The sequence below is a fragment of the Pseudophryne corroboree genome, chromosome 1, assembly GCF_028390025.1.
Source record: "Pseudophryne corroboree isolate aPseCor3 chromosome 1, aPseCor3.hap2, whole genome shotgun sequence".
NCBI classification, from domain to species: Eukaryota; Metazoa; Chordata; class Amphibia; order Anura; family Myobatrachidae; genus Pseudophryne; species Pseudophryne corroboree.
The window spans coordinates 456197823-456212754 of NC_086444.1; the positions used below are offsets into that span (position 1 = coordinate 456197823).

Below are 14932 nucleotides of genomic sequence, written 5' to 3' on the forward strand. Positions count from 1 at the left end.
CTGAATAAGGTCACTTGCATATGACCCAAATGGATTTTGCCTTGCCCAACGCTGGTTTTGCCATGAAATACGCTGCCCAAGTGGGCACATTCACAGTATTATGAATTACTAATTTGAATAAGTAGCTGTAGTTTTGCAACGGTTAACGAGTCTCGGGCAAGAATTTTGTCACTTGAAATCAATAGAGTCGGGTCACTTGCATATGACCCACATGGATTTTGCCTTGCCCAACACTGGTTTGGGCATGAAATACGCTGCCCAAGTGGGCACATACACAGTTTTATGAATTACTAATTTGAATAAGTAGCTGTAGTTTTGCAAGGGTTAACGAGTCTCGGGCAAGAATTTTGACACCTGAAATCAACTGAGTCGTGTCACTTGCATATGACCCACATGTATTTAGCCTTGCCCAACACTGGTTTGGGCATGAAAAACGTTGCCCAAGTGGGCACCTTAACACTCTCATTTTCTATTATGAATAAGTAGCTGTAGTTTTGCAAGGGTTAACGAGTCTCGGGCAACAATTTTGACACCAGAAATCAATAGAGTCGGGTCACTTGCATATGACCCACATGGATTTTGCCTTGCCCAACACTGGTTTGGCCATGAAATACGCTGCCCAAGTGGGCACATACACAGTATTATGAATTACTAATTTGAATAAGTAGCTGTAGTTGTGCAAGGGTTAACGAGTCTCGGGCAACAATTTTGACACCTGAAATCAACTGAGTCGGGTCACTTGCATATGACCCACATGGATTTTGCCTTGCCTAACACTGGTTTGGGCATGAAATACGTTGCCCAAGTGGGCACCTTAACACTCTCATTTTCTATTATGAATAAGTAGCTGTAGTTTTGCAAGGGTTAACGAGTCTCGGGCAACAATTTTGACACCTGAAATCAATAGAGTCGGGTCACTTGCATATGACCCACATGGATTTTGCCTTGCCCAACACTGGTTTGGCCATGAAATACGCTGCCCAAGTGGGCACATTCACAGTATTATGAATTACTAATTTGAATAAGTAGCTGTAGTTTTGCAAGGGTTAACGAGTCTCGGACAAAAATTTTGACACCTGAAATAAACTGAATCAGGTCACTTGCATATGACCCACATGTATTTTGCCTTGCCCAACACTGGTTTGGGCATGAAATACGCTGCCCAAGTGGGCACATACACAGTATTATGAATTACTAATTTGAATAAGTAGCAGTAGTTTTGCAAGGGTTAACGAGTCTCGGGCAAGAATTTTGACACCAGAAATCAACTGAGTCGGGTCACTTGCATATGACCCACATGGATTTTGCCTTGCCTAACACTGGTTTGGGCATGAAATACGCTGCCCAAGTGGGCACCTTAACACTCTCATTTTCTATTATGAATAAGTAGCTGTAATTTTACAATGGTTAACGAGTCTCGGGCAAGAATTTTGACACCTGAAATCAACTGAATCGGGTCACTTGCATATGACCCACATGGATTTTGCCTTGCCAAACGCTGGTTTTACCATGAAATACGCTGCCCAAGTGGGCACATTCACAGTATTATGAATTACTAATTTGAATAAGTAGCTGTAGTTTTGCAAGGGTTAACGAGTCTCGGACAAGAATTTTGACACCTGAAATCAACTGAGTCAGGTCACTTGCATATGACCCACATGGATTTTGCCTTGCCCAACACTGGTTTGGGCATGAAATACGTTGCCCAAGTGGGCACCTTAACACTATAATTTTCTATTATGAATAAGTAGCTGTAGTTTTGCAAGGGTTAACGAGTCTCGGGCAACAATTTTGACACCAGAAATCAATAGAGTCGGGTCACTTGCATATGACCCATATGGATTTTGCCTTGCCCAACACTGGTTTGGGCATGAAATACGCTGCCCAAGTGGGCAGCTTAACACTATCATTTTCTATTATGAATAAGTAGCTGTAGTTTTGCAAGGGTTAACTAGTCTCGGGCAAGAATTTTGACACCTGAAATCAAATGAATCGGGTCACTTGCATATGACCCACATGGATTTTGCCTTGCCCAACGCTGGTTTTACCATGAAATACGCTGCCCAAGTGGGCACATTCACAGTATTATGAATTACTAATTTGAATAAGTAGCTGTAGTTTTGCAAGGGTTAACGAGTCTCGGGCAAGAATTTTGACACCTGAAATCAACTGAGTCAGGTCACTTGCATATGACCCACATGTATTTTGCCTTGCTTAACACTGGTTTGGGCATGAAATACGTTGCCCAATTGGGCACCTTAACACTATCATTTTCTATTATGAATAAGTAGCTGTAGTTTTGCAAGGGTTAACGAATCTCGGGCAACAATTTTGACACCAGAAATCAATAGAGTCGGGTCACTTGCATATGACCCATATGGATTTTGCCTTGCCCAACACTGGTTTGGGCATGAAATACGCTGCCCAAGTGGGCAGCTTAACACTATCATTTTCTATTATGAATAAGTAGCTGTAGTTTTGCAAGGGTTAACTAGTCTCGGGCAAGAATTTTGACACCTGAAATCAACTGAATCGGGTCACTTGCATATGACCCACATGGATTTTGCCTTGCCCAACGCTGGTTTTACCATGAAATACGCTGCCCAAGTGGGCACATTCACAGTATTATGAATTACTAATTTGAATAAGTAGCTGTAGTTTTGCAAGGGTTAACGAGTCTCGGGCAAGAATTTTGACACCTGAAATCAACTGAGTCAGGTCACTTGCATATGACCCACATGTATTTTGCCTTGCCCAACACTGGTTTGGGCATGAAATACGTTGCCCAATTGGGCACCTTAACACTATCATTTTCTATTATGAATAAGTAGCTGTAGTTTTGCAAGGGTTAACGAGTCTCGGGCAACAATTTTGACACCAGAAATCAATAGAGTCGGGTCACTTGCATATGACCCACATGGATTTTGCCTTGCCCAACACTGGTTTGGGCATGAAATACGCTGCCCAAGTGGGCACCTTAACACTATCATTTTCTATTATGAATAAGTAGCTGTAATTTTGCAAGGGTTAACGAGTCTCGGGCAACAATTTTGACACCTGAAATCAATAGAGTCGGTATCTTTTTAATAAGAAAATTGCAACATCTATTATATAAATATGGTAAAATTCATAAAACAAGACACACAGTATACACTGAATTGTTGTCTATCTAACCAAACAGAAAGCAACAAAGCTTGTATGGCTGCACACACTGCCAGTACAGCTTAACACAAATCATCTAGACAAAACCAACCTACTATACAAACAATACACATCATAACCACAAGCTATGACAAAATGAATGAAATCTTTTAGCCACATGTAAACCGTCTCAACAAAAAAAAAAAACAGAAAAAGTAAATCTACGGGGAGGTGAAGAACAAAGCCAGAAGATGAACAAGAAAAGGATTTCTGCTACCCACTCAAGGGGGTTTCAAGTGGCGCCAGAGCCTGGACCACTCGACAGCATCCAACCTCCTACAGTCCATATCCATCATCCCCCTAATCTCGTGTAGAATATTTTCCTCCACCACTTCACAGGGGAGGACCTTTGCTCTGAGGGAAACCTGAAACCGTGCACCCCATGTGTGAAACCTAATTGCTAAACTAACTAAAAAAATTGTGGTTAAATCATATCCTTTATACCCTTTGAGCGTCCCATAAACCCACTCAGGGTAACTATGCCCCGAAAGGCACGGGATGCGCAAGGCCCTTGAAACCACTTTACAAACCTTTATATTGAAGGGACACTCAAGGAGGAAGTGGTCCATTGTCTCCTCCTCCTCTAGACATTCCTCACGTGGGCAACCACGATCATCGGCACTTCGGCACTTGAGATTACCCCGCACATAAAGTCTCCCTTGGAAGGAAAGCCAGGCAATATCTTTGAACTTCAGTGGGATTCTCTGAGAATTAATCAGAGGCAACCCATCTGAGCAGACACTGCTGATAGAGTCAGTTTTCTACCTTTTAACATTAGCTATATACTAATACCGTGTAGCCGTAGTGGCCGCTAAACCACGTGCACGTGCTACGCACTTCATACGCTATTTGCGTACAAAGACCTCGCACGTGGCACGCAAGTCACGTACAAACGCTGCGCTGAGTGTACGGAATACACACAGCGAGCGTACACACAGATAATAACCTTTTAAACCTTAAACACAGAGTATGATTATACTGTAAGTCTTAGTATTGAGATACTGTAATGATATACCACTGGTTAACCTGGATATTTAAGCAAGCTGTTTGAGTGATTGAGATACTCAGAAACCCTTTGTACTAGCTAGAGAAACACAGACACCTTGCTAAGGTTCCAAAACCTTTACTTACGATAATTTGTATGAAAAAGGGGAAAACAGTTAACAGCTTATACACTACAAGACTAACATTAATACCTAAACAGAATATCTAGACATGAATATACAATAGCGGCATAATCATAAACAATAACAGTGAGAGAGAGAGAGAGAGAGAGAGAGAGAGTGTATGGCAAATACAGACAGAGAATAAGGTGGTCACAGAGAAACTTACACACGTGGGAATGACTTCGCCGGCGCAACCTGGACCAGGGCTCTAGCCTTCAGTGTGAAAACCTTGCAGAGTCTTGTGTCACCAAGCCTATTGCAAGCTATATTTATTTACTAACTCAAGACATACTACAATAGATACTGCATGCTCTCTTTCCATTGGTTAGGGGGTGGGACATGTACTGCACCTGGGATCATTGGTTAGTTCAAGAAGTGGGCGATGGCTAGGACTTGTTAGTATTCTAAATTCCTCTTTGTCTGATTATATTGAGGAAAGCTATTGTTTTGGATCTTCCAAACAAACTCTGTCTCTGGGCTTTGTTTACCCCACCTTCAGTTGAGACAATTGACTACTCAGCACTCATTATTCTGGAGAGAAACCTGGTTCTATTCATAAACAAAGGTGTAAGCCCTCTTCATAGAATCTCAAACTTAGTGTAAATAAGGCTATTGTATTCAGTCTGTGGGAAAGAAATGACTGAATTCCATTCACCTACCCTGCACTTATGTGTAATTTATTCGGAATGCAATTAATCTTATTTTCTACTTCTGTGCATAACCATGAGCAGCAACTATGCAAATCCCTCCCAACTATCATAGGCACAACACCCCTTCAATACCCCACAGCTGGACACCAAACACTACCCTCCAACCTTTGTCTGAGCCTCCCAGCATGCAAAGAGGAATCTCTCTGTCCAAGAAGTTTTAAACTTACCATACTTGCTGACATTGTTAAGGGGAATATTAACTATAAAACGCATTATATTGGTTAAATATGTAGCAATTGAGTCGCTCGCTAGTCGCACACAAACACCGCCGTAAATACCCATCTCCATGCGCAGGCGACGTCAGAGCGTCCCTTACGCAACCTGGGGGGATGCGTACGCACAGGGGAGTCCGTGAACGAGCAGCGGGCACGTGCATTGGGGTTAATACAAGGCATATGAATCATGATATTTTTCGACTCTGACACCTGTCAGCGGAGATAGTGGCTCAGACCCCGCAGGGCGGACACTACTCCCCCCCCTTAGTCCCACAAAGCAGAGAGGCTGTTGCCAGCAGCCTCCTTGTGCCTAAACTCTATTTAAAAAAATAAAACTAAAGAAACTCCTATGGAGCTCCCCTAGCTGTGACCGACTCCTCCGGGCACATTTTCTAAAGGAGGTAGGAGAGGCATAGAGGGAGGAGCCAGCCCACACTCTCAAACTCTTAAAGTACCAATGGCTCCTGGTGGACCCGTCTATACTCCATGGTACTAATGTGGACCCCAGCATCCTCTAGGATGTAAGAGAAATTGCGATCACCTCGCGATTTCTGCTTCATCGTAAAAACTATTGATGCCTCCTGCCGGCACAGCTTAGATGCGCCCGCAGGAGAACCGGTGCCATTTTACCCATTGCGGCAGCTGCATGTGACATAACACAGCTGCCGCAATCACGCCTATGACATGACCCCCATTTGCGGCGCCCTGACTGCCGTTTGCCGCAACGTTCTGTCTGCTCCCTGGAAAGGCAGCGTCGCTGCCCCACACCCAGCGACTGCCTCTGCCTGATTGACAGGCAGAGGCGATTGCTTTTTATGCGCCACTCCCCCCCACAGAAAGTGCGCCCCCCCCCCCCCTCGCCCCAGCAGAAATTGTGTGTGCATGTGCAGGATGGGCACATGCACAGGACAGGTGCTGCGCATGCGCCAGCTGGGCCATCGTAAACATTCAGTTTGGATCGCAATTTGCGATCCTACCTGAATTAGCCCCTATGTAAGAAACTTATAATAAATACATACATTAAACATAGATAGGTTTACCATCCCATCATAATAGAAAATGAGAGTGTTAAGGTGTCCACTTGGGCAGCGTATTTCATGCCCAAACCAGTGTTGGGCAAGGCAAAATACATGTGGGCATATGCAAGTGACCCGACTCTATTGATTTCTGGTGTCAAAATTGTTGCCCGAGACTCGTTAACCCTTGCAAAACTACAGCTACTTATTCATAATAGAAAATGATAGTGTTAAGGTGCCCACTAGGGCAGCGTATTTCATGCCCAAACCAGTGTTGGGCAAGGCAAAATCCATGTGGGCATATGCAAGTGACCCGACTCTATTGATTTCTGGTGTCAAAATTGTTGCCCGAGACTCGTTAACCCTTGCAAAACTACAGCTACTTATTCATAATAGAAAATTATAGTGTTAAGGTGCCCACTTGGGCAACGTATTTCATGCCCAAACCAGTGTTGGGCAAGGCAAAATACATGTGGGTCATATGCAAGTGACCCGACTCAGTTGATTTCAGGTGTCAAAATTCTTGCCCGAGACTCGTTAACCCTTGCACAACTACAGCTACTTATTCATAATAGAAAATGAGAGTGTTAAGGTGCCCACTTGGGCAGCGTATTTCATGCCCAAACCAGTGTTGGGCAAGGCAAAATCCATGTGGGTCATATGCAAGTGACACGACTCTATTGATTTCAGGTGTCAAAATTCTTGCCCGAGACTCGTTAACCCTTGCAAAACTACAGCTACTTATTCAATTTAGTAATTCATAATACTGTGAATGTGCCCACTTGGGCAGCGTATTTCATGGCAAAACCAGCGTTGGGCAAGGCAAAATCCATGTGGGTCATATGCAAGTGACCGGACTCTATTGATTTCAGGTGTCAAAATTGTTGCCCGAGACTCGTTAACCCTTGCAAAACTACAGCTACTTATTCATAATAGAAAATGATAGTGTTAAGGTGCCCACTAGGGCAGCGTATTTCATGCCCAAAGCAGTGTTGGGCAAGGCAAAATCCATGTGGGTCATATGCAAGTGACCCGACTCTATTGATTTCTGGTGTCAAAATTGTTGCCCGAGACTCGTTAACCTTTGCAAAACTACAGCTACTTATTCATAATAGAAAATGATAGTGTTAAGGTGCCCACTTGGGCAACGTATTTCATGCCCAAACCAGTGTTGGGCAAGGCAAAATACATGTGGGTCATATGCAAGTGACCCGACTCAGTTGATTTCAGGTGTCAAAATTCTTGCCCGAGACTCGTTAACCCTTGCAAAACTACAGCTACTTATTCATAATAGAAAATGATAGTGTTAAGGTGCCCACTAGGGCAGCGTATTTCATGCCCAAAGCAGTGTTGGGCAAGGCAAAATCCATGTGGGTCATATGCAAGTGACCCGACTCTATTGATTTCTGGTGTCAAAATTGTTGCCCGAGACTCGTTAACCCTTGCAAAACTACAGCTACTTATTCATAATAGAAAATGATAGTGTTAAGGTGCCCACTTGGGCAACGTATTTCATGCCCAAACCAGTGTTGGGCAAGGCAAAATACATGTGGGTCATATGCAAGTGACCCGACTCAGTTGATTTCAGGTGTCAAAATTCTTGCCCGAGACTCGTTAACCCTTGCACAACTACAGCTACTTATTCATAATAGAAAATGAGAGTGTTAAGGTGCCCACTTGGGCAGCGTATTTCATGCCCAAACCAGTGTTGGGCAAGGCAAAATCCATGTGGGTCATATGCAAGTGACACGACTCTATTGATTTCAGGTGTCAAAATTCTTGCCCGAGACTCGTTAACCCTTGCAAAACTACAGCTACTTATCTTATTCAATTTAGTAATTCATAATACTGTGAATGTGCCCACTTGGGCAGCGTATTTCATGGCAAAACCAGCGTTGGGCAAGGCAAAATCCATGTGGGTCATATGCAAGTGACCGGACTCTATTGATTTCAGGTGTCAAAATTGTTGCCCGAGACTCGTTAACCCTTGCAAAACTACAGCTACTTATTCATAATAGAAAATGATAGTGTTAAGGTGCCCACTTGGGCAGCGTATTTCATGGCCAAACCAGTGTTGGGCAAGGCAAAATCCATGTGGGTCATATGCAAGTGACACGACTCTATTGATTTCAGGTGTCAAAATTCTTGCCCGAGACTCGTTAACCCTTGCAAAACTACAGCTACTTATTCATAATAGAAAATGATAGTGTTAAGGTGCCCACTTGGGCAACGTATTTCATGCCCAAACCAGTGTTGGGCAAGGCAAAATACATGTGGGTCATATGCAAGTGACCCGACTCAGTTGATTTCAGGTGTCAAAATTCTTGCCCGAGACTCGTTAACCCTTGCACAACTACAGCTAGTTATTCAAATTAGTAATTCATAATACTGTGTATGTGCCCACTTGGGCAGCGTATTTCATGGCCAAACCAGTGTTGGGCAAGGCAAAATCCATGTGGGTCATATGCAAGTGACCCGACTATTGATTTCTGGTGTCAAAATTGTTGCCCGAGACTCGTTAACCCTTGCAAAACTACAGCTACTTATTCATAATAGAAAATGATAGTGTTAAGGTGCCCAATTGGGCAACGTATTTCATGCCCAAACCAGTGTTGGGCAAGGCAAAATACATGTGGGTCATATGCAAGTGACCCGACTCAGTTGATTTCAGGTGTCAAAATTCTTGCCCGAGACTCGTTAACCCTTGCACAACTACAGCTAGTTATTCAAATTAGTAATTCATAATACTGTGTATGTGCCCACTTGGGCAGCGTATTTCATGGCCAAACCAGTGTTGGGCAAGGCAAAATCCATGTGGGTCATATGCAAGTGACCCGACTATTGATTTCTGGTGTCAAAATTGTTGCCCGAGACTCGTTAACCCTTGCAAAACTACAGCTACTTATTCATAATAGAAAATGATAGTGTTAAGGTGCCCAATTGGGCAACGTATTTCATGCCCAAACCAGTGTTGGGCAAGGCAAAATACATGTGGGTCATATGCAAGTGACCCGACTCAGTTGATTTAAGGTGTCAAAATTCTTGCCCGAGACTCGTTAACCCTTGCACAACTACAGCTACTTATTCAAATTAGTAATTCATAATACTGTGTATGTGCCCACTTGGGCAGTGTATTTCATGCCCAAACCAGTGTTGGGCAAGGCAAAATCCATGTGGGTCATATGCAAGTGACCCGACTCTATTGATTTCTGGTGTCAAAATTGTTGCCCGAGACTCGTTAACCCTTGCAAAACTACAGCTACTTATTCATAATAGAAAATGATAGTGTTAAGGTGCCCACTTGGGCAACTTATTTCATGCCCAAACCAGTGTTGGGCAAGGCAAAATCCATGTGGGTCATATGCAAGTGACCCGACTCAGTTGATTTCAGGTGTCAAAATTGTTGCCCGAGACTCGTTAACCCTTGCACAACTACAGCTACTTATTCAAATTAGTAATTCATAATACTGTGTATGTGCCCACTTGGGCAGCGTATTTCATGGCCAAACCAGTGTTGGGCAAGGCAAAATCCATGTGGGTCATATGCAAGTGATCCGACTCTATTGATTTCAGGTGTCAAAATTGTTGCCCGAGACTCGTTAACTCTTGCAAAACTACAGCTACTTATTCATAATAGAAAATGAGAGTGTTAAGGTGCCCACTTGGGCAACGTTTTTCATGCCCAAACCAGTGTTGGGCAAGGCAAAATACATGTGGGTCATATGCAAGTGACACGACTCAGTTGATTTCAGGTGTCAAAATTCTTGCCCGAGACTCGTTAACCCTTGCAAAACTACAGCTACTTATTCATAATAGAAAATTATAGTGTTAAGGTGCCCACTTGGGCAACTTATTTCATGCCCAAACCAGTGTTGGGCAAGGCAAAATACATGTGGGTCATATGCAAGTGACCCGACTCAGTTGATTTCAGGTGTCAAAATTCTTGCCCGAGACTCGTTAACCCTTGCAAAACTACAGCTACTTATTCAAATTAGTAATTCATAATACTGTGTATGTGCCCACTTGGGCAGTGTATTTCATGCCCAAACCAGTGTTGGGCAAGGCAAAATACATGTGGGTCATATGCAAGTGACACGACTCAGTTGATTTCAGGTGTCAAAATTCTTGCCCGAGACTCGTTAACCCTTGCAAAACTACAGCTACTTATTCATAATAGAAAATTATAGTGTTAAGGTGCCCACTTGGGCAACTTATTTCATGCCCAAACCAGTGTTGGGCAAGGCAAAATACATGTGGGTCATATGCAAGTGACCCGACTCAGTTGATTTCAGGTGTCAAAATTCTTGCCCGAGACTCGTTAACCCTTGCAAAACTACAGCTACTTATTCAAATTAGTAATTCATAATACTGTGTATGTGCCCACTTGGGCAGCGTATTTCATGGCCAAACCAGTATTGGGCAAGGCAAAATAGATGTGAGTCATATGCAAGTGACCCGACTCTATTGATTTCAGGTGTCAAAATTGTTGCCCGAGACTCGTTAACCCTTGCAAAACTACAGCTACTTATTCATAATAGAAAATGATAGTGTTAAGGTGCCCACTTGGGCAACGTATTTCATGCCCAAACCAGTGTTGGGCAAGGCAAAATCCATGTGGGTCATATGCAAGTGACCCGACTCTATTGATTTCTGGTGTCAAAATTGTTGCCCGAGACTCGTTAACCCTTGCAAAACTACAGCTACTTATTCATAATAGAAAATTATAGTGTTAAGGTGCCCACTTGGGCAACGTATTTCATGCCCAAACCAGTGTTGGGCAAGGCAAAATCCATGTGGGTCATATGCAAGTGACCTGACTCAGTTGATTTCAGGTGTTAAAATTGTTGCCCGAGACTCGTTAACCCTTGCACAACTACAGCTACTTATTCAAATTAGTAATTCATAATACTGTGTATGTGCCCACTTGGGCAGCGTATTTCATGGCCAAACCAGTGTTGGGCAAGGCAAAATCCATGTGGGTCATATGCAAGTGACCCGACTCTATTGATTTCAGGTGTCAAAATTGTTGCCCGAGACTCGTTAACCCTTGCAAAACTACAGCTACTTATTCATAATAGAAAATGAGAGTGTTAAGGTGCCCACTTGGGCAACGTTTTTCATGCCCAAACCAGTGTTGGGCAAGGCAAAATACATGTGGGTCATATGCAAGTGACACGACTCAGTTGATTTCAGGTGTCAAAATTCTTGCCCGAGACTCGTTAACCCTTGCAAAACTACAGCTACTTATTCAAATTAGTAATTCATAATACTGTGAATGTGCCCACTTGGGCAGCGTATTTCATGGCAAAACCAGCGTTGGGCAAGGCAAAATCCATGTGGGTCATATGCAAGTGACCTGATTCAGTTTATTTCAGGTGTCAAAATTCTTGCCCGAGACTCGTTAACCCTTGCAAAACTACAGCTACTTATTCATAATAGAAAATGATAGTGTTAAGGTGCCCACTTGGGCAACTTATTTCATGCCCAAACCAGTGTTGGGCAAGGCAAAATACATGTGGGTCATATGCAAGTGACCCGACTCTATTGATTTCTGGTGTCAAAATTGTTGCCCGAGACTCGTTAACCCTTGCACAACTACAGCTACTTATTCATAATAGAAAATGAGAGTGTTAAGGTGCCCACTTGGGCAACGTATTTCATGCCCAAACCAGTGTTGGGCAAGGCAAAATACATGTGGGTCATATGCAAGTGACACGACTCAGTTGATTTCAGGTGTCAAAATTCTTGCCCGAGACTCGTTAACCCTTGCAAAACTACAGCTACTTATTCAAATTAGTAATTCATAATACTGTGTATGTGCCCACTTGGGCAGCGTATTTCATGGCCAAACCAGTATTGGGCAAGGCAAAATCCATGTGGGTCATATGCAAGTGACCCGACTCTATTGATTTCAAGTGTCAAAATTGTTGCCCGAGACTCGTTAACCCTTGCAAAACTACAGCTACTTATTCAAATTAGTAATTCATAATACTGTGTATGTGCCCACTTGGGCAGCGTATTTCATGGCCAAACCAGTATTGGGCAAGGCAAAATAGATGTGAGTCATATGCAAGTGACCCGACTCTATTGATTTCAAGTGTCAAAATTCTTGCCCGAGACTCGTTAACCCTTGCAAAACTACAGCTACTTATTCAAATTAGTAATTCATAATACTGTGAATGTGCCCACTTGGGCAGCGTATTTCATGGCAAAACCAGCGTTGGGCAAGGCAAAATCCATGTGGGTCATATGCAAGTGACCTGATTCAGTTGATTTCAGGTGTCAAAATTCTTGCCCGAGACTCGTTAACCCTTGCAAAACTACAGCTACTTATTCATAATAGAAAATTTATAGTGTTAAGGTGCCCACTTGGGCAACTTATTTCATGCCCAAACCAGTGTTGGGCAAGGCAAAATACATGTGGGTCATATGCAAGTGACCCGACTCAGTTGATTTCAGGTGTCAAAATTCTTGCCCGAGACTCGTTAACCCTTGCACAACTACAGCTACTTATTCAAATTAGTAATTCATAATACTGTGTATGTGCCCACTTGGGCAGCGTATTTCATGGCCAAACCAGTGTTGGGCAAGGCAAAATCCATGTGGGTCATATGCAAGTGACCCGACTCTATTGATTTCAGGTGTCAAAATTGTTGCCCGAGACTCGTTAACCCCTGCAAAACTACAGCTACTTATTCAAAATGGTGAATTATAGTGTATGTGCCCACTTTGCCAGCATATTTCATGCCCAAACCAGCGTTGGGCAAGCCAAAATACAGGTGGGTCATATGAAAGGGACCCTACTCTGTGAATTTCAGGCGTCAAATGTGTTGCCCAAGACACATTAACCCTTGCAAAACTGAATGATCTGAATAAGAAGCTGGAGCTCGAATAAGAAGTGAATAAGAAGCTGGAGTTTGAATAAGAAGTGAATAAGAAGCTGGCCGAATAAGAAGCTAACTTCAGCCTCATATTGGGAACGGTAACTTGTGCAGAGCGCAGTGAGGCACCTTGCTTTGCTCGCCATGCGAGGGGACGCGGTGCACTAATTGGGGTTTCCTATCACGCTACGAAGAAAATGACACCAAAAAACTAATCTTGACCCTTTGTCCATGTCGACCAATTGGTGTCGACCTGGAGTCCCAGACCCAAATTAAACACAACACAAAATCGAGAGGACCCCACCTGTGCACAGTATGCCCACATCAATTTTAAAATGAGTTCTTTCTTGAGATCTTCAAGTGTGAAACGTACTGACTACACTACACACACGGCATGCTAGAAATTGAGGTTTATGTACAACAGACACGATGCCGCTCACATACACCGTGGCGCAGTGTCTATGATGGGTCATGACTGGGTGCATGTCTCCATTGTAGCAGGAGCACTACGCAGACACAACACAGCATATAGGCGCAGGCCATGCATGGGACGAACAGACAGCGAGAGTGGAAGCCGCGTACCTGCCACTGACTGCCGGCTCAGCAACAGCCTCCTCCCCAGCCAGTAGTCGGACACAGTTATACCGGAAGCAGAGCAGCAAGACCGCCTCTCACGAGGCCAAGCCGACCAATGGTATTGTAGCTCTTAGCCGCGTGTGCTATGTGAGTGGAGCAGTGTCATTGGCCGGGCGTCAGAGGGTGGTGGAGGAAAGAGTCGTATATGGCATTGGATTATTCATGGTAGATGCTAGAATCAAGTGGGCTAAGGGACCTTTTCCGTACCTTGGATTCATGTAGCGACTGATCAGGCAGCTGAGCTGTCTGTCTGACGTGGTAGGTTGGTAGCGATGTCAGGTGCTGGTAGAAGTAACTACAGACATACCTCCCAACATGACCCTCTCCAGGAGGGACAGAATGCTCTGCTAATGTGTGATTGCCATCACTTGTGCCAAAACACCTTTCTTACCCATTAACCTGTTCAACACAGGTGATGGCAATCATACATTAAGAGAAAAATCCAGAAGCAGAGCATTGTGTCCCTCCTGGAGAGGGTCATGTTGGGAGGTATGCTACAGAGTCTGCAGCGCATTGCAGTTAGCGGGGAAGTGAAGTGAATGGTGACAGGAACAATTTCCTATAGGGCAGAGGAGCTAATTCTCGGTCCTCGGGACAGCACGTAATTCATTTTTCTCTTATGTCCTAGAGGATGCTGGGGACTCCGTAAGGACTATGGGGTATAGACGGGCTCCACAGGAGACATGGGCACTCTAAAGACTTTAGATGGGTGTGCACTGGCTCCTCCCTCTATGCCCCTCCTCCAGACCTCTTGATTCCTGTGCCCAGAGGAGACTGGGTGCATTACAGGGAGCTCTCCTGAGTTTCTCTGAAAAAATAATTTTGTTAGGCTTTTTTATTTTCAGGGAGCACTGCTGGCAACAGGCTCCCTACATCGTGGGACTGAGGGGTGAGAAGCAGACCTACTTAAAAGATAGCCTGCTTCTTAGGCTACTGGACACCATTAGCTCCAGAGGGTCGGAATGCAGGTCTCACCCTCGCTGTTCGTCCCGGAGCCGCGCCGCCGTCCTCACAGAGCCAGAAGATAGAAGCCGGGTGAGTAGGAGAAGAAAGAAGACTTCAAAGGTGGCAGAATACTTCAGATCTTCAATGAGGTACCGCGCAGCG

General features: G+C 44.0%; 1 protein-coding gene across 2 annotated transcripts in view; it reads right to left on the reverse strand.

The window, feature by feature from the left end:
- RABGGTA (Rab geranylgeranyltransferase subunit alpha) overlaps nucleotides 1–14165 on the reverse strand; it is a 283795-nt gene extending 269630 nt beyond the window's left edge. The window contains exon 1 of one of the 2 annotated variants that reach the window (XM_063913666.1): nucleotides 14033–14165. The gene's annotated coding sequence lies outside the window, so the exon portion shown is untranslated. Of the gene's footprint in view, nucleotides 1–13771; nucleotides 13875–14032 lie in introns of those variants that run through there. The other variant, XM_063913665.1, reaches the window with a different exon arrangement.
- Between the last annotated feature and the right edge of the window lie 767 nt (nucleotides 14166–14932).